The sequence below is a fragment of the Somniosus microcephalus genome, chromosome 3 (assembly GCF_052327205.1).
Source record: "Somniosus microcephalus isolate GS21.2 chromosome 3, FLI_Smic_1.0, whole genome shotgun sequence".
Lineage (NCBI taxonomy): Eukaryota > Metazoa > Chordata > Chondrichthyes > Squaliformes > Somniosidae > Somniosus > Somniosus microcephalus.
The window spans coordinates 382,114,743-382,134,508 of NC_140989.1; positions in this window are offsets into that span (position 1 = coordinate 382,114,743).

Consider the following 19,766-nt stretch of genomic DNA (forward strand, 5'->3'; position numbering starts at 1 on the left):
TTTTTAAGCTCCACCCATATGGCCTCATTAGAGGAACCTGCTAATATATCATCCCTCCTTACTGCAGTAATTGACTCCATAATTAATATTGCGACACCCCCTCCTCTTATACCTCCCCCTCTGTCTCGCCTGAAGATTCAGGTTAGGAGAGGCAGTAGTCAGGGTGAGTGGTAATAGTCAGGTTAGGAGAGGCAGTAGTCAGGGTGAATGGTAATAGTCAGGTTAGGAGAGGCAGTAGTCAGGGTGAATGGTAATAGTCAGGTTAGGAGAGGCAGTAGTTAGGGTGAATGGTAATAGGTTAGGAGAGGCAGTAGTCAGGGTGAATGGTAATAGTCAGTTTAGGAGAGGCAGTAGTCAGGGTGAATGGTAATAGTCAGATTAGGAGAGGCAGTAGTCAGGGTGAGTGGTAATAGTCAGGTTAGGAGAGGCAGTAGTCAGGGTGAATGGTAATAGTCAGGTTAGGAGAGGCAGTAGTCAGGGTGAGTGGTAATAGTCAGGTTAGGAGAGGCAGTAGTCAGGGTGAGTGGTAATAGTCAGGATAGGAGAGGCAGTAGTCAGGGTGAATGGTAATAGTCAGGTTAGGAGAGGCAGTAGTCAGGGTGAATGGTAATAGTCAGGTTAGGAGAGGCAGTAGTCAGAGTGAATGGTAATAGTCAGGTTAGGAGAGGCAGTAGTCAGGGTGAGTGGTAATAGTCAAGGTGAACGGTAATAGCCAGGTTAGGAGAGGCAGTAGTCAGGGTGAACGGTAATAGTCAGGTTAGGAGAGGCAGTAGTCAGGGTGAATGGTAATAGTCAGGTTAGGAGAGGCAGTAGTCAGGATGAGTGGTAATAGTCAGGTTAGGAGAGGCAGTAGTCAGGTTGAATGGTAATAGTCAGTTTAGGAGAGGCAGTAGTCAGGGTGAATGGTAATAGTCACCAGTTCTAATGTAACAAATCTGCTAAAATGAACTAATAACTGGAGATGTTTTATTGCCAATGAAGAGCTGTGTATATCATTTACCAGCATTAATAATTCAGCTGCTGGACAAGATCGATGCTAATCACTCCAGCTTGTTAGTGCCGATTATTTGATGCGATGTTTTTTATTGGAATTTAAGCTCTAATTACAAAATGCTACAGTTCAGAGGGACCGGGGGGTCCTTGTACATGAAACACAATAAGTTAGCATGCAGGTACAGCAAGTAATCAAAGAGACAAATGGACAAACGGCTCTTTTTCTGAGTTGCAGGCAGTAACTACTGGGGTACTGCAGGGATCGGTCCTTGGACCCCAGCTATTCACAGTATATATTAATGATCTGGACAAGGGAACTAGATGTAATATCTCCAAGTTTGCAGATGACACAAAGCTGGGTGGGCGTGTGTGCTGTGAGGAGGATGCTGAGAAACTCCAGTATGATTTGGACAGGTTGGCTGATTGGGCAGAAGCATGGCAGATGCAATATAACGTTGGTAAATGCAAGGTTATCCACTTTGGTGTCAAAAACAGAAAGGCAGATTATTATCTGAATGGCAATAGATTGGGAGAAGGGGAAGTGCAACAAGACCTGGGTGTTCTTGTGCACCAGTCGCTGAAGGTAAGCATGCAGGTGCAGCGGGAATTTAAGAAGGCAAATGGTATGTTGGCCTTCGTAGCGAGAGGGTTTGAGTACAGGAACAAGGATGTCTTGCTGCAGTTGTACAGGGCCTTGGTGAGACCACATCTTGAGTATTGTGTGCAGTTTTGGTCACCTTATCTGAGGAAGGATGTTCTTGCCATGGAGGGAGTGCAGCGAAGATTCACCAGGCTGATACCTGGGATGGCAGGAATGGCGTATGAGGAGAGATTGGATCGATTGAGCTTATACTCGCTGGAGTTTAGAAGAATGAGAGGGGATCTCATTGAAACTTAAAAAAATCTAACAGGACTGGACAGCCTAGATGCAGGAAGGCTGTTCCCGATGGTCGGGGAGTCCAGAACCAGGGGACACAGTCTAAGGATAAGGGGTAAGCCATTTAGGACAGAGATGAGGAGGAATTTCTTCACCCAGAGAGTGGTGAACCTGTGGAATTCTCTGCCAAAGAAGGCAGTGGAGGCCAATTCATTAAATATATTCAAGAAGATGTTAGATATATTTCTTAAGGCTAAAGGGATCAAGGGATATGGGGAGAAGGCAGGGACAGGGTACTGAATTTGGATGATCAGCCATGATCTCATTGAATGGCGGAGCAGGCTTGAGGGGCCGAATGGCCTACTCCTGCTCCTATCTTCTATGTTTCTATGTTTCTATGGATGCAGCATGCTATAGACTGAGCTAAGCAATCCCACCACCAACAGATCAGATCAAAGCTCTGCAGTCCTGCCACATCCAGACGTGAATGGTAATGGACAATGAAACACCCAACGGAAGGGGGAGGCTCCATGAATATCCTCAGCTTATCAATGGCGGAGCCCAGCACGTGAGTGCAAAAGACAAGGCTGAAGCAAACATCTTTAGCCAGAAGTGCCGAGTGGATGATCCCTCTTGGCTTCCTCCTGAGTTCCTGCTGACAGTGCAGCACTCCCTCAGTACTGCCCCTCCGACAGTGCAGCACTCCCTCAGTACTGCCCCTCCGACAGTGCAGCACTCCCTCAGTACTGCCCCTCCGACAGTGCAGCACTCCCTCAGTACTGCCCCTCCGACAGTGCAGCACTCCCTCAGTACTGCCCCTCCGACAGTGCAGCGCTCCCTCAGTACTGCCCCTCCGACAGTGCAGCGCTCCCTCAGTACTGCCCCTCCGACAGTGCAGCACTCCCTCAGTACTGCCCCTCTGACAGTGCGGCGCTCCCTCAGTACTGCCCCTCCGACAGTGCGGCGCTCCCTCAGTATTGCCCCTCCTACAGTGCGGCACTCCCTCAGTACTGCCCCTCCGACAGTGCAGCACTCCCTCAGTACTGCCCCTCTGACAGTGCGGCGCTCCCTCAGTACTGCCCCTCCGACAGTGCGGCGCTCCCTCTGTACTGCCCCTCCGACAGTGCAGCACTCCCTCAGTGCAGCACTCCCTCAGTACTGCCCCTCTGACAGTGCGACGCTCCCTCAGTACTGCCCCTCTGACAGTGCGGCGCTCCCTCAGTACTGCCCCTCTGACAGTGCAGCGTTCCCTCAGTACTGCCCCACCGACAGTGCAGCGTTCCCTCAGTACTGCCCCTCCGACAGTGCGGCGCTCCCTCAGTACTGCCCCTCCGACAGTGCAGCGCTCCCTCAGTACTGCCCCTCCGACAGTGCGGCACTCCCTCAGTACTGCCCCTCCGACAGTGCAGCGTTCCCTCAGTACTGCCCCTCCGACAGTGCGGCACTCCCTCAGTACTGCCCCTCCGACAGTGCAGCGTTCCCTCAGTACTGCCCCTCCGACAGTGCGGCACTCCCTCAGTACTGCACTGGGAGTATCGGCCTGGATTTTGTGCTCGAGTCTCTGGAGTGGGACTTGAACCCACGACCTTCTGACTCAGAGGCGAGAGTGCTTGTAGTGTGTGTAACCTGTACCACCTTAAGGTGATGGACTACCTTTTGATGGCTCCTGTACATTGTAGTACCGGTGGTGACCACACCGGTATATAAACCCTGTGGAGCAAAGTGTATTCCAGTTCAGCCCTGACCCTCAATTACTAAAGACCTGTTTAATTATTTCTGTAGTCTGTCACAGGCCTAGAAATTCAGTTGCCTTAGCGCCGCTTTTGAGGCGCTAGAGGGACTAGCGCCAGAGTTATGGCCAGTTTAAAAATTCCCTGGGGCCCTAAATCGGCGTTGCACCGGTAGCGCTGCGCCGGCACCGATGACGTCATCGGTGTGCGCAGCGTCCCGGTTGCCATGCCGACGGGCCCTAGCGCCGAAATTCAGTTGCGGCCGCCTCGCCCGTGGCAGCCGCAACTAAGACTCTGGCAACAGAGTCTTGCATGAGTTTGCGCCGGCGCATTAAAGGCCCCGCGGCGGCCGGCCGCTTTCCCGCCGGCCGCCTGCCCGCAGCTCCCTCCCTGGACTTCTCCCCCCAACACCCCGGAACAGATGCAAGCCCGGCACTTGTCCGAGGTGCCGGGCTCATTTTTAGACAGATTTGCGCGGGCCGCGGCCGGGTGCAGGCAGCCCCTCCTTAACGGAAGGAGGAGGCCTGCACTTCCCGAGCCTGCCGCACCGCATCGGGTGCCGCAGCGCCGGAATTGCGGCGCGAAACGGCAGTTAGCGCCGATTTACCGCCGCAAAGACCCTTCAGTAGCGCCGGCAGCCGTTTGGGCGCGGCCCTGCTGAATTTTTGGCGTGCGCAGGGGGACTTAGCGCCGGCACTAACTTCCGGCGCTAAAGCCCTGGCTAAGCCAAAACCCAATTTCTAGGCCATAGAGTTTTACAGCACAGAAAGAGGCCCTTCGGCCCATCGTGTCTGTGCCGCCCATCCCTCCCTGTCCAGTCTAATCCCATTTTCCAGCATTTGGTCCATAGCCTTGTATGCAATGGCATTTCAAGTGCTCATCCAAATGCTTCTTGAATGTTGTGAGGGTTCCTGCCTCTACCACCCTTTCAGGCAGTGAGTTCCAGCTTCCAACCACCCTCTGGGTGAAAAAGTTCCTCCTCAAATCCCCCCTAAATCTCCTGCCCCTTACCCTGAATCTGTGCCCCCTTGTTATTGACCCCCCTACTAAGGGGAAAAGTTCCTCTTTATCTACCCTATCTATGCCCCTCATCATTTTGTACACCTCAATCAGGTCCCCCCTCAGCCTTCTTTGCTCCAAGGAAAACAACCCCAGCCTGTCCAGTCTCTCTTCATAGCTGAGGCGCTCCATCCCAGGTAACATCCTGGTGAATCTTCTCTGCACCCTCTCCAAAGCAATCACATCCTTCCTATAGTGAGGCGACCAGAACTGCACACAGTACTCCAGCTGTGGCCTCACCAGCGTTTTGTACAGCTCCATCATAACCTCCCTGCTCTTATATTCTATGCCTCTGCTAATGAAGGCAAGTATCCCATAAGCCTTTTTAACCACCTTATCTACCTGTTCCGCTGCCTTCAGGGAATTATGTACATGTACACCAAGGTCCCTCTGACCCTCTGTACTTCCTAGGGTCCTACCACTCATTGTGTATTCCCTTGCCTTATTTGTCCGTCCAAAATGCATCACCTCGCACCTGTGTCCAGTTATTCAGCATAACTACCTTTGGAAACACAGACTCAACAGTGGCGACGAGTCTGATCTTACCTAGCGGCAGTTGCATCAAAGGAAGCTTCGCCTCTGAAACGGGCGTCGAACAAGGACATCCACCCTCAACATCCTGCTGGGCACTGCATAGCACGGGAGGCAATCGGGAACACGGGTTGGTTTCTGGCCACGAAGTCAAACATCAGTGAACATCCCTTCGACGACAGCGGCGGGTAAGCCCGATCGAGCGGCACGGGGGGGAAGTCGGCCGAGTTGTCAGTAAGAGAAGGGGAGGGAAACGACCAAAAGGGCGGAGAACACGACCGCAGCCAGTGTCAGGGGCCGGACTGCAATTGGGGCAGAGACGCGCAGCAGCCAGAAAAGCGTTTATGTCCACAAGGACCGCGGGAGCGGCGGGGAACAAGAGCAGCAGCGTAGGGGAAAATAAAGGACCGCTGGGAGGCGAGAACGGCAACAGCGCCGTAATCGCCATTTTGAGTCGGTGGTGGAAGAAGACAAGTGCGGGAAAAGCCGCCAAGCGCGGGAAGCCGCCATTTTGAAAAAAATAAAATAAAATAATAATCATATCCGAAGGAAAGGAAACTCAACAAGGATGCCAAAAACGGGTAACATCACTGCTTTTGATAGCGATGTGGAAGATTGGGCCACTTATGTGGAACGCGTTGAAGTTTACTGTACAACGAATGAGGTACCGGAGGATAAGAAAGCACTAACCCTATTAAACTCAATGGGTGCTGTTAAGTATGTGTATTGTATTGAACAATTAACACAAAGACTTAAACGTATAACTCAAACAGGTCTTTACTGGTTGGAGGTAGGGACTGCACGTAGGTCTTTACTTCATGCCCACAGGCGGGAACTGAGGGGAGATCAGTACCCACAGTACTATTTATACCCCTATGGCCAGGAGTGGTACTGCGTATCAATACGCCCTACAAGTAGTGCAGTCCTGTCCATAGGTTCAAAGTAGCACACATATTACATACACAACATTCCTCCCTTCTTAGCTTTACAGTCATCTCCCCATTTAACATAACGTAATAACATATATACATATATGACTTCAGGTTTACATAACAGAATAACATAGATACATAGATAACTTCATGTCAAAACAGATCACAGATTCAGTCTCTGCGGAAAACAGTTCACAGATTCAATCTCTGTGGTGTAGTCGGTTCACGTTGCTGGAGTGATTCATTCAATAGTCCTTCCATGGATTTAACAGTTTGAACTTCCGAACTGAATTGGCTCCTTTCGGAGGGACCACGTGTGTGATCTGGTAGAGGTAGTAATTGTTCAGATGGGTCATCTTCTGTTTCGAATTTTCCTTTTCTGCTTCTTGGAGACTCTCTGGGCTCCACTGTCAGCTGCCAGCTGCATGCGCAGTTCCTCCTTCTCTTCCTCCTTTTTCCGTAGTAGAGCCACCTTCTCCCGATGTTCCGTAGACTTTCGGTGCTCCTCCATGATTTCTGTATGGTGGGAGTCGAAGTTACAAGTTGGGCAGGACAGGACATAGTAATATTCGGTGTCGTCCTGATCTAGGCCAGCGAGAGGGTCTTCTATTTCCTCCATACCCAGCTGGGCGTTAGCCAGCTTTTGTTCCAAGTCCAGACATCTTTCCTAAAGAGACTTCTTCATGCGTACCTCTTCATCCAGCTTTTTCTGGGCTTTCAGCAAGTCGTTTACTAATGACCTCATTTGAGATTTTACTACTTCAACTTCTTTTGGAGATTGATTGATCGGACTATTCAATCCCTCTACCGGAGCAGCTGTTTCAGCGGTCTGTTGTTCTACGTTGATGTGAGTCAGCGTACTTTTGGCATCCAAGGGCTGCTCTGTTGCAGTCATCTCAGTCTGTGTTGCCACCTCAGCTCTTCCAATAACCTTTGAGAGCTCCGAACCCCTTTCGTTTGAATATTGAAGTTCGTGTTCAAGTTTTTCCCATTTCAGAGTCCTGTCCTTCAGCATATGCAGGAGTTGGCTGACCGTTAACTCCTCTGACATCAGACGTTTTGTGTGCTCCTGCTCCATTTTCTCCATCAGCTGCTTCTGTTGTCTTTCCAGATTCTCCAACTCTATATCCAAGAACTCTTTCGTTGCATTCAACTCTTGCTCAAAACGGCGAAGCATTTGTTCTAATTGCTGTTGTAGTTTGAAATGGAGTTGAGTTCGAGCCCGGTGTCCCTCAGAAATGGGCACATCAGTAGACTTGCCAGACTCAGAATCCACAGTTAAACTATGTTGTTGTTGCTCAGTGGAATTCTGTGCTGAAACTTTGTCTTTTGCACCTGAGTTGGGCTTACCATCATCCGTTCCAGAGTCTGGGCCGACTATCTTCACCGAGTTCTCACTCGTTATTGTTTGTAGGAAATGCCAGTCCATATTCATTTTCCTAATCCACTCCCGTCCTAGTAGTGGAGGACCTCCTTCAGATATCACATATAAGTCCATTATTTGACTGTCTTCGCCCTTGTGGACCACTGCAACCTCTATTTTCCCGATGGGGTACACTCTTTGCCCCGTGTATGTTTTCAATATAATCCCCGTATCCTGTAGGGGATATGTTGGAATAACTTTCCGTAATCTTTCTTATTTATGACCGTCAATGCCGATCCAGTGTCCAATTCCAGTTTTACTTGGACTCCTTCTATCTGAAGAGTGACCCAAATTGTCTGGAGGTCTGCACCCTTACCAGCGTTGAGTACTCTTAAGCTAGCCAGTTCATTACAGCTTAAGCTAGCCAGTTCATTACTGCTAGCGTCTGAATCGGACTCCTGTTCGGTCACCTTGTGTAGCTTTGCGTATTTTCCTTGCGGTGACTTCTTGTTGCTGGTCTTCTTCCCTGACCTGCATACTCTAGCTATATGTCCAAGCCTACCACAAGTTCTACATTCTTGGTTTTTAAACCAACACTGGTTCTGATCATGCGTTGTCTTTCCACAACGATAACATTTGCCAGAACTCACACCCAATTTGTGTGCACTGAGCTCCGATGACCGTAGCTGCATTACTGCCGTGCCTCTCGCTGCGGCTTCGTGTGCTGCTGCCATAGTGACCGCCTTCTCAAGCGTCAGCTCATTCTCCTCGAGCAGTCGCTTTTGTGTATCCTGTTTAAATAAACCACACACAAATTTGTCTCGTAGTGCATCTGTCAGTCCCGTTCCAAACTGGCAATATTTCGCTAATTTACGCAATTCCAGCAAATATTCAGCATTGCTTTCATGCTGTAGCTGCCTTCTGTCATAAAATTTAAATCGTTCCGCTAGCATCAGCGGCGTGGGGTTTAGATGATCTTTCAGGACAGTAACAATCTCATCGAACGTCTTATCCGCCGGTTCATCTGGTGATAACAGGTGTTTCAATTGCCCGTATGTCTTCGCACCCATTAAATGTAATAATGTTAGAGCTTTATCTTGGTCACGAATTTTATTGGCCTTACAATAATTTTTTACTCTTTCAACATATATGGCCCAATCTTCGAGGTCACTATCAAAGGTGCTAATATTCCGTGTTTAGGCATTGTAGATTTGCAATTTCTCAGATTTTATTTTCTTTACTTGTTATCAAAGATGGCGGCTTCCCGCTCTTGCCGTCGTCCTCCGCCCACAAAATGGCGGTTTTCCCGCGCTTGGCGGTCTTCACCCGTCCCCCGACGCCGTCTCCCTTCAGCCCCCGAGTGCGGCCCTTATCTTCGCCGTGATCGCCCGAGTGCGGCCCTTATCTTTGGTCCCGATCGCTGGCCCGCGCTGCGCCTCGCACTTGAAGCGGCTCCCAGCCTCTGGCTCACCTGCTCGCGCGGCTCTTGCTCGCTCCCCCCCGGGCTCTGGCTTACCCACGAGGTTATGGAGGCTTCAGGGTCCTAATGCCTGTCGCTTCCAGTCGCTGGAAGCTGTCAGGATTTCTGCTGCCCTTCAGTTTTGAGTGGGGTGTTGAGGATTGAAACCTCTCTTCAACGTCCTGTCTTTGGACGAAGCCGCCGTGGAATAACTGCCGCAGGGTTCGAACCGACTCCTCGCCAGTGTTAAGTATGTGTATTGTATTGAACAATTAACACAAAGACTTAAACGTATAACTCAAACAGGTCTTTACTGGTTGGAGGTAGGGACTGCACGTAGGTCTTTACTTCATGCCCACAGGCGGGAACTGAGGGGAGATCAGTACCCACAGTACTATTTATACCCCTATGGCCAGGAGTGGTACTGCGTATCACTACGCCCTACAAGTAGTGCAGTCCTGTCCATAGGTTCAAAGTAGCACACATATTACATACACAACAGGTGCGAAGACGTACGGGTTATTAAGGAACCTTGTAACACCAGATAAACCGGTAGGAAAGAGTTTCGCGGATATTGTTACTATCCTGCAAGAGCATTTAAACCCCATGCCACTGCTGATAGCAGAACGATTTAAATTCTACAAAAGGATTCAACTTAAAGAGGAAAGCAACACTGAATTCTTAATCGAACTGCGCAAGTTATCAAAGTACTGTCAGTTCGGTACAGGACTAGCAGACGCACTGAGAGATAAGTTTGTGTGTGGGCTCCTAAGGGAAGGAACCCAGAAGTGACTGCTAGAGGAAAGGGATCCTACGCCGGACAAAGCTTTCAGCATTGCAGCATCGCACGAGGCAGCAGCACGAGGCGCTGCAGAGATACAGCAAAGGCCATTGGAATTCAGCACCAATGAAATGGCATTGGGCGCAGTAAAGTGCTATCATTGCAGAAGGACAATGCATGACCAGAACCAGTGCTGGTTCAAAGATAAAGAATGCAGGCAATGTGGCAAACTTGGTCACATAGCGAGAGTATGCCGGTCAGGAAAGAAGACCAGCAGCAAAAAGTCACCGCAGGAGAAGTACAAAAAAGTACACAAGGTGACAGAGAACAGTTCGGATGAACAGAAGATGGATTCAGACTCCAGCAGTAAGGAACTCGGTTGTCTAAAAATACATAATGTGGGTAACACAGCAGACCACCAAACTATCTGGGTCATGCTTCGGATAGCAAGAGTCCAAGTGAAGATGGAATTGGACACTGGATCGGCATTGACGGTCATGAATAAGCAAGATTACAAAAGGTTATTCTCGCACATTCCCCTGAGGGATACGGAGATTGTATTGAAAACATACACGGGGCAAATAGTATACCCCATCGGAAAGATAAAAGTAAATGTGGTCTACAATGGTAAAGAAAGTCAGGAAATGGACTTGTATGTGTTACCTGATGGAGGTCCGCCACTACTGGGACGGGAATGGATCCGGAGAATAAATGTGGACTGGCATTCCATACAAGCACTGACTGTAGATTCCTGTGAAGAGGACGACGTCAAACCTAAATGACTGTCCAAAATATTGGACGATGCTAAGGAGGTGTTCCAACAGGGACTGGGAACACTGAAAGGAATTATGGCAAACATCAAGGTTAAAGAACATGCAAACCCAAAATTTTTCAAAGCCAGACCTTATGCGATACGACCTGCTGTGGAAGCAGAGCTGGAAGGGCTAGAACATTCAGGAGTACTGTCAAAGGTGGACTGGAGTGAATGGGCCACACCCATTGTTCCTGTCATGAAGCGTTCGTTGAGCAACAAGCCGGGGGAACCTGGGAAGGTTCGCATCCATGGCGATTTCAAGATCACTGTTAATCCGGTTCTTCACACGGTGCAATATCCGCTTCCGCGGATTGAAGATATCTTCACTTCGCTGTCTGGCGGGAAACACTTCACCAAGATAGACCTGGCGCAGGCGTACCTACAGATGGAAGTTGATGAAGCGTCACGCCAGTATCTCACGATCAACACACATAAGGGCTTATATCGGTATAATAGACTGGTTTTTGGAGTGGCATCGGCTCCAGCGATTTGGCAAAGGGCCATGGAGCAGGTATTGCAGGGAATTCCAGGCACACAATGCTACCTGGACGACATTCTGATTACAGGAGATGATGATAAGGATCACCTCGCGAATTTGGAGCAGGTGCTCACCAGATTGAAAGAATATGGGCTCAGAGTTAATCGCCAGAAATGTGAGTTTTTTAAAAGCGAATCTCGTACTGCAGCCACGTCATTGACCAGGAGGGGCTCCATAAGTCACCTGACAAGATCGAAGCTGTTGTGAAAGCTCCCGCTCCGGAAAATGTATCCCAGTTGAGGTCGTTCCTTGGGTTGGTTAACTATTACCACAAGTTTCTTCCAAATTTATCCACGGTGTTACACCCGCTGAACACTCTTTTGCAAATGGGAATACCATGGAAGTGGAGCGATGATTGTAAGCGGGCTTTTCAAAAAAGCAAGGCACTGATCACCTCTAAGGAAGTGTTGGCTCACTTTAACCCAACGCTGCCTATTCGCTTAGCTTGTGATGCTTCTCCATATGGTATCGGGGCAGTGATCTCACATAAGTTTCCAAATGGCTCGGAAAGGCCAGTCGCGTTCGCATCCAGATCATTGACCTCCGCAGAGCGCAACTATGCTCAGATAGATAGGGAGGCTCTCAGCCTCGTGTGGGGAGTTAAGAAATTTAACCATTACCTGCAAGGCCAAAAGTTTACGCTGCTGACAGATCACCAGCCGTTGGTTTCCATTTTTAACCCTAAGAAGGATGTTCCGGTTATGACGGCGCAGAGGCTTCAGAGATGGTCCCTTTTCCTAGGGGCACATCAATATGATATTGAATTCAAAGGTACAAAGCAACATGGGAATGCTGATGGGCTGTCACGCCTGCCACTACCTACAGCGGAAGAGGCACCAGCAGTTGACCCTGTCGAGATATTTCACTCGACCATCATCGAATGCTTACCAGTCACCAATGCGGGTATTGAGAGAGAGACCCGAAACGACCCGACACTGTCTCGGGTCTACGATTTGACAGTGAAGGGATGGCCAGCACATGGCGACCCACTGTTACCAGCATTCTCAGCCAGACGAGAACAGCTGTCCATCTGTCAAGGAACATTGATGTATGGAACAAGGGTGATTATTCCTCCTAAATTAAGGGAGAGAGTTCTGAAGGAATTGCATGAAGGTCATCTGGGGGGAGTCAAGATGAAAAGCCTTGCTAGGGCTTATGTGTGGTGGCCAGGTATCGACAAACAAATAGAGGATCTGACTAAAAGCTGCTCAGGGTGCCAACAAGTTCAAAACGCACCTTCAATTGCACCGCTGCATCCGTGGGAATGGCCTTCAACCCCATGGCAACGTGTGCATATTGACTTTGCAGGTCCATTCATGGATTCCATGTTTTTGATAGCAGTAGACGCACATTCTAAATAGCCAGAAGTAATTAAGATGTCGACCACTACCTCTGAAAAGACGATCGCAGTTCTAAGAACCATATTTGCAAGGAATGGGTTGCCGGAACAAATATGTTCAGGCAACGGACCACAGTTCGTGTCAGAAGAATTCCAGAAATTCATGAAAAAGAATGGGGTGAAACACTATACATCTGCCCCATATCATCCGGCTACAAATGGGTTGGCCGAGAGATTTGTACAAACGTTCAAAAAGGCGATAAAGGCCATGAGCGAAGACCATATTCCACTACAACACAAGGTGGACAATTTCCTGATGGCATATCGAAACGCCACGCATGCAGTGACAAATCAAAGCCATGCCATAATGTTCTATAACAGGAGGTTGCGGTCCCGGTTGGATTTGTTAAAACCCAATGTGCATAGGGAAGTCGAAAACAAGCGATTCCAGCACGTAAATAACAAGGCCACTCGGAGTTTCGAAATAGGACAACCAGTGTTGGCCAGGGACTATAGGAATGATAAATGGCAATCCAGAACAATTCGTGCCCGACAAGGACCCTTGATGTACACGGTAGACGTTGGAGAGAATGTAATACGACGTCATGCTGACCAACTTGTGGAATCGAGAACAAGGGTCGACCCCATGTCTACGGCAGAGACACCAGTTGAAGAAGTTATTGAGCCTGTAGCATCTACCTCAGACTCGAACGTACATGATGATGTTCAATCCATAGGAGATCAAATGGATGAGTCACCCCAGCAACGAGAACCAGAGACCCCTGAAAGGCGTTATCCGGCCCGGATCAGGAGGCCTCCTCAGAGACTGAATCTTTGAACAGTTTTGTGTGAAAGTTGTATATATGTTATCCATGTAATGTTTAAATTGGGGTGTACACTGTTAAGCTAAAAGGGGAGGAATTGTAGTGTATGTAACCTGTACCACCTTAAGAGGATACCTTAAGGTGATGGACTACTTTTTGATGGCTCCTGTACATTGTAGTACCGGTGGTGACCACACCGGTATATAAACCCTGTGGAGCAAAGTGTATTCCAGTTCAGCCCTGACCCTCAGTTACTAAAGACCTGTTTAATTATTTCTGTAGTCTGTGTCCTGTTATTCAGCATAACTACATTTGGAAAAACAGACTCAACAGTGCTGCCCACTGAGCCACGGCTGACTCTGAGGAATGGAATCTTTCTCTGATGAAACATTATTATTTCAAACTCCGTGTGTCAGTCGGAACCAGCTGGAGTTAATCTAATCGTGTGGATGGTGGACAGAAACATCCCGGTTTATCTGTAATTGGGAATGAATTTAATTGCAGCAACTTCCTCCCCTTCTGCTCCCAAAGCTTGTTGTATTTGCAGAATATAATACTTGTATTAATCAGACTATTTGATCCTGACTGCACCAGCCAACTGATCCAATTAATCTCCCGCTCACTGTAAAAAGGCCCATTAACAGGTGTCCATTATTCTAATGGTGGAGGTCCCCGGGGGGTTCGAGCGGGGGGTTTGGGGATTCCAGGAGTGGGTTTGAACCTCCCTCCCCCCGCGGCCTCTTTCTCTGTCGGTTCCCCGGGGGGTTCAGGCGGGGGGTTTGGGGATCCCAGGAGTGGGTTTGAAGCTCCCCCCGCGGCCTCTTTCTCTGTCGGTTCCCCGGGGGGTTCGGGCGGGGGGTTTGGGGATTCCAGGAGCGGGTTTGAAGCTCCCCCCGCGGCCTCTTTCTCTGTCGGTTCCCTGGGGGGTTCGGGCGGGGGGTTTGGGGATTCCAGGAGCGGGTTTGAACCTCCCCCCGCGGCCTCTTTCTCTGTCGGTTCCCTGGGGGGTTCGGGCGGGGGGTTTGGGGATTCCAGGAGTGGGTTTGAACCTCCCCCCGCGGCCTCTTTCTCTGTCGGTTCCCCGGGGGGTTGGGGATTCCAGGAGCGGGTTTGAACCTCCCCCCGCGGCCTCTTTCTCTGTCGGTTCCCCGGGGGGTTCGGGCGGTGGGTTTAGGGACTCCAGGAGCGGGTTTGAACCTCCCCAGATGTTGTAGCATCTGTCAGGGGCCTGGGAGGGAGTTACAAGCCCAGCCTCCCATCCAGTCAATGTTGGGCAGTGAGAGGGAGGGAAAGGGAAGATGAAATGGTTGTAACAATGACGGAGGAAGAAGGGAGAAGTTTACAAATAAACATCTACAATGATAAAAAGGTCAGTGGAAAGTGAACACACAGAAACCCAAATACTGTCCACAGACTCTCCCTGTCCCGGGTGCCCGGGGCTGAGATTTATATTCCAGCTGACTTCAGTCAGAAATAAGAAACACTTTGAATTATTGATCTTTCCGACCTGCTTTTTCAACTTGTTTTAACTCTCACTCGACATCCGGTCAACAGAGGCAGTCAATATTTCATTGGGGAAGCCAGTCAGTGTCATTGTTTGCTCAGGTTTCTGGCTGATAGTCGATGAGAAACAGGTTCGCAGAAATTTAAAAGAGATTTTTAAAGGAAAGTTGAAAGTTAGGTGTCAGAGTGTCTCAGTGGGCAGCACTCTCGCCACGGAGTCAGAAGGTCGAGGGTTCAAGTTCCACTCCAGAGACTCGAGTCCATAATCCAGGCTGACTCTCCCAGTGAGTACTGAGGGAGTGCTGCACTGTCGGAGGGGCAGTACTGAGGGAGTGCCGCACTGTCAGAGGGGCAGTACTGAGGGTGTGCTGCACTGACGGAGGGGCAGTACTGAGGGAGTGCTGCACTGTCGGAGGGGCAGTACTGAGGGTGTGCTGCACTGTCGGAGGGGCAGTACTGAGGGAGTGCTGCACTGTCGGAGGGGCAGTACTGAGGGAGCGCTGCACTGTCAGAGGGCCAGTACTGAGGGAGCGCTGCACTGTCGGAGGGGCAGTACTGAGGGAGTGCTGCACTGTCAGAAGGGAAGTACTGAGGGTGTGCTGCACTGACGGAGGGGCAGTACTGAGGGAGTGCTGCACTGTCGGAGGGGCAGTACTGAGGGTGTGCTGCACTGTCGGAGGGGCAGTACTGAGGGAGTGCTGCACTGTCGGAGGGGCAGTACTGAGGGAGCGCTGCACTGTCAGAGGGCCAGTACTGAGGGAGTGCTGCACTGTCGGAGGGGCAGTACTGAGGGAGTGCTGCACTGTCAGAGGGGCACTACTGAGGGAATGCTGCACTGTTGGAGGGCCAGTACTGAGGGAGCGCTGCACTGTCAGAGGGCCAGTACTGAGGGAGTGCTGCACTGTCGGAGGGGCACTACTGAGGGAATGCTGCACTGTCAGAGGGGCAGTACTGAGGGAGCGCTGCACTGTCGGAGGGGCAGTACTGAGGGAGCGCTGCACTGTCGGAGGGGCAGTACTGAGGGAGCGCTGCACTGTCGGAGGGGCAGTACTGAGGGAGTGCTGCACTGTCAGAGGGGCAGTACTGAGGGAGTGCTGCACTGTCGGAGGGGCAGTACTAAGGGAGCGCTGCACTGTCAAAGGGGCAGTACTGAGGGAGCGTCGCACTGTTGGAGGGGCAGTACTGAGGGAGCGCCGCACTGTCAGAGGGGCAGTACTGAGGGAGCGCTGCACTGTCAGAGGGGCAGTACTGAGAGGGTTTTGCACTGTCAGAGGGCCAGTACTGAAGGAGCGCTGCACTGTTGGAGAGGCAGTACTGAGGGAGTGCTGCACTGTTGGGGGTGCAGTATTGAGGGAGCGCTGCACTGTCGGAGGGGCAGCACTGAGGGAGTGCTGCCCTGTCGGAGGGGCAGCACTGAGTGAGCGCTGCACTGTCGGGGGTGCAGTACTGAGGGAGCGCTGCACTGTCGGGGGTGCAGTACTGAGGGAGCGCTGCACAGTCAGAGGGGCAGTACTGAGGGAGTGCTGCATTGTCGGGGGGCCGTACTGAGGGAGTGCTGCATTGTCGGAGGAACAGTACTGAGGGAGTGCTGCACTGTCTGTGGTGCCGTCTTTCAGATGAGACATTTAGCCGATGCCTCTTCTGCCCTCTCAGGTGGGTGTAAATGTACCCACACCTCCACTTTCCCCTTTAAGCTGCGAGGCCGCGCAGTGGTCTGGAGGTCCCGCGCAGTCCGCTTGCTGGGCATGCGTGGAAATTTGAATTGGTCGCACAAGCCCGTTAAAGGGACCGCGCACCCCCCAAAATATTAGAGGGACATTGCACAGCGATAATCTGAAGAGGAGCAGGGGAGTTCTCCCTGGTGTCCTGGCCAATATTTATTCCTCAATCCAGGATAATCTAAAACAGATTATCTGGTCGTTGTCATTGCTGTTTGTGGGATCTTGCTGTGTGCAAATTGGCTGCCACGTTTCCTACATTACAACAGTGACTACACTTCAAGAAAAGTACTTCATTGGCTGTGAAGCACTTTGGGCCGTCCTGAGGTGGTGAAAGGCGCTATAGAAATGCGAGTTCTTTCTATTGCCGGCGATCCAGGTCCTCAACACGGGCTGAATCTGTAAATGTCACGGCCTGGGTTTGGCTGCTCAGTTCTCACATCAGTGTCTTGGTTTCCGCCCCTGACAGAATGGACTGTTTCCATCACTCAGAGGCTCCTTCACTGACCCACAAATCATCATTTGACCGATAACACCGACACGCTGCCAGGAATTTAAAGGTTGAATCCGTCAGCTGTCGACTGTCTCAATCTGAGGAGAACAATCCCGGCTTCTCCAGTCTCTCCCCGCAACTGAACTCCCTCATCCCTGGTACCATTCCCAAAATCTCCCCTTAACCTTCCCTGATCGAAGGGAACAATCCCAGCTTCTCCAGTCTCTCCCCGCAACTGAACTCCCTCATCCCTGGTACCATTCTCGAAATCTCCCCTTAACCTTCCCTGATCGAAGGGAACAATCCCAGCTTCTCCAGTCTCTGCCCGCAACTGAACTCCCTCATCCCTGGTACCATTCTCGAAATCTCCCCTTAACCTTCCCTGATCGAAGGGAACAATCCCGGCTTCTCCAGTCTCTCCCCGCAACTGAACTCCCTCATCCCTGGTACCATTCTCGAAATCTCCCCTTAACCTTCCCTGATCGAAGGGAACAATCCCGGCTTCTCCAGCTTCTCCACATAACTGAAGTTCCCTCATCCCTGGCACCATTCTAGTAAATCTCCTCTGCACCCTCTCCAAGGCCTTGACATCCTTCCTAAAGTGTGGTGCCCAGAATTGGACACAATACTCCAATGGGGACGAACAATTGTTTTATAATTCTAATGTAGATCGAGTAAATAAGGAGAAACTGTTTCCAGTGGCAGGAGGGTCGGTAACCAGAGGACACAGAGTGAAGGGAATTGGCAAAAGAACCAGAGGGGAGATGAGGAGAATGTTTTTACAGCGAGTTGTTGTGATCTGGAATGCGCTGCCTGAAAGGGCGGTGGAAGCAGATTCAATAGGAACTTTCAAAAGGGAATTGGAGAAACACTTGAAGAGAAAGATTAGCAGGGCTGTGGGGAAAGAGCAGGGAGTGGGACTAATTGGAGAGCTCTTTCAAAGAGCCGGCACAGGCACGATGGGCCGAATGGCCTCCTTCTGTATAAAACATTATAACCATTTATAAATAATTATGACCATTACTAAAACATTATAACCGGTTATAATTTATATGAACATTAATACAACATTAACACGAGGGTCTCGCTCTCCCTGGGGGCGTGAGGGGTGGGATTTTTCTCACATTCTCATTTGGTAAAGAACCGGTGATCAGACACACCGAGACACATAAGGAGCTATTAGGACAGGTGACCAAAAGCTTGGCCAAAGAGGGAGGTTTTAAGGAGCGTCTTAAAGGAGGAGAGCGAGGCGGAGAGGTTTAGGGAGGGAATTCCAGAGCTTGGGGCCCAGGCAGCTGAAGGCACGGCCGCCAATGGTGGAGCGAAGGAATTGAACACCAGGCTTTACTCTATTTCTAACATTTCCTCTACCTGAACTAACGCTCCTCACTTTGATAAATAAACCTTGAAATGTGTTTTGAAATCTTCACCTTTGCCTGAGCCACAGTGACTGTGTTTATTGTGTGTGTGGAGCTTTGAGACATTTCTGAGAGATGTGGTCAGGTTCTGTTTAAATACTCGTCACTCTGAAACCGGGAAATCCATTTAAATAGAGGACGGGGATCCATCTTTAAGAGACTCGGCCCTTTTTATCTTGAAGGTGAGTTACTGATAATGCTGAATACAAATTGATTCACAGATTCCTGAACTCTGAGTGAGCTGGTCTGAAATGAACAGGAGCCTCTCCAAATGAGAAGATGTCCCTTTAATTCATTCCCAGGTATTTTACCTTGAGTGTAAAGTTCAGAACAATTTATCTTTAAAGGTCAATTGGATTGTGACATCTGTATAATCATTCAACCCATCTCCAAACCACAGATTGCTAATCTGGTGTAGAAATGTGACATTCCCAGATCTCCCGAATCCCTTCAGTGAATCTGCACACACGTTCCAAGATATCCACACATCACTTCACATTATTGCTAAACACACTGGAGCCCAATAAATAACTGAGATCCAGAAATTTCTCCACGGTATTTTACTGAAATGATCACCGAGTGATTAAATCTCATTGAGAGATCGGCCAATCATTTTGAGATGTTTTGAGAGGAGTTCCAGATCTTTCTCTATGATTGGCCTTTGTGCTGAAGTTGCCTGACTGTGAATCAGAACCAGTGATGTGTGTGTGGATCTAAGGGGCGATGCCAGTGGGGAGATATTCATGCCGGGGACAGGGCTCAGAGTTAATGCTACTCCCCGTACCCCCGAATCCCCACCACACCCTCCCTGGACTCGGGTCCCCAACCCTCCGGGATCGGCCTGGAGTCTCCAGTACTGAGGGAGTGCTGCACTGTCGGAGGGGCAGTACTGAGGGAGCGCTGCACTGTTGGAGGGGCAGTACTGAGGGAGCGCTGCACTGTCGGAGGGGCAGTACTGAGGGAGCGCTGCACTGTCGGAGGGGCAGTACTGAGGGAGCGCTGCACTGTCGGAGGGGCAATACTGAGGGAGTGCTGCACTGTCGGAGGGGCAGTACTGAGGGAGTGCTGCACTGTCGGAGGGGCAGTACTGAGGGAGCGCTGCACTGTCGGAGGGGCAGTACTGAGGGAGTGCTGCACTGTCGGAGGGGCAGTACTGAGGGAGCACTGCACTGTCGGAGGGGCAGCACTGAGGGAGCGCTGCACTGTCGGAGGGGCAGTACTGAGGGGCGCTGCACTGTCGGAGGGGCAGTACTGAGAGAGCACTGCACTGTCGGAGGGGCAGTACTGAGGGAGCGCTAAACTGTCGGAGGGGCAGTACTGAGGGAGCGCTGCACTGTCGGAGGGGCAGTACTGAGGGAGCGTTGCACTGTCAGAGGGGCAGTACTGAGGGAGCG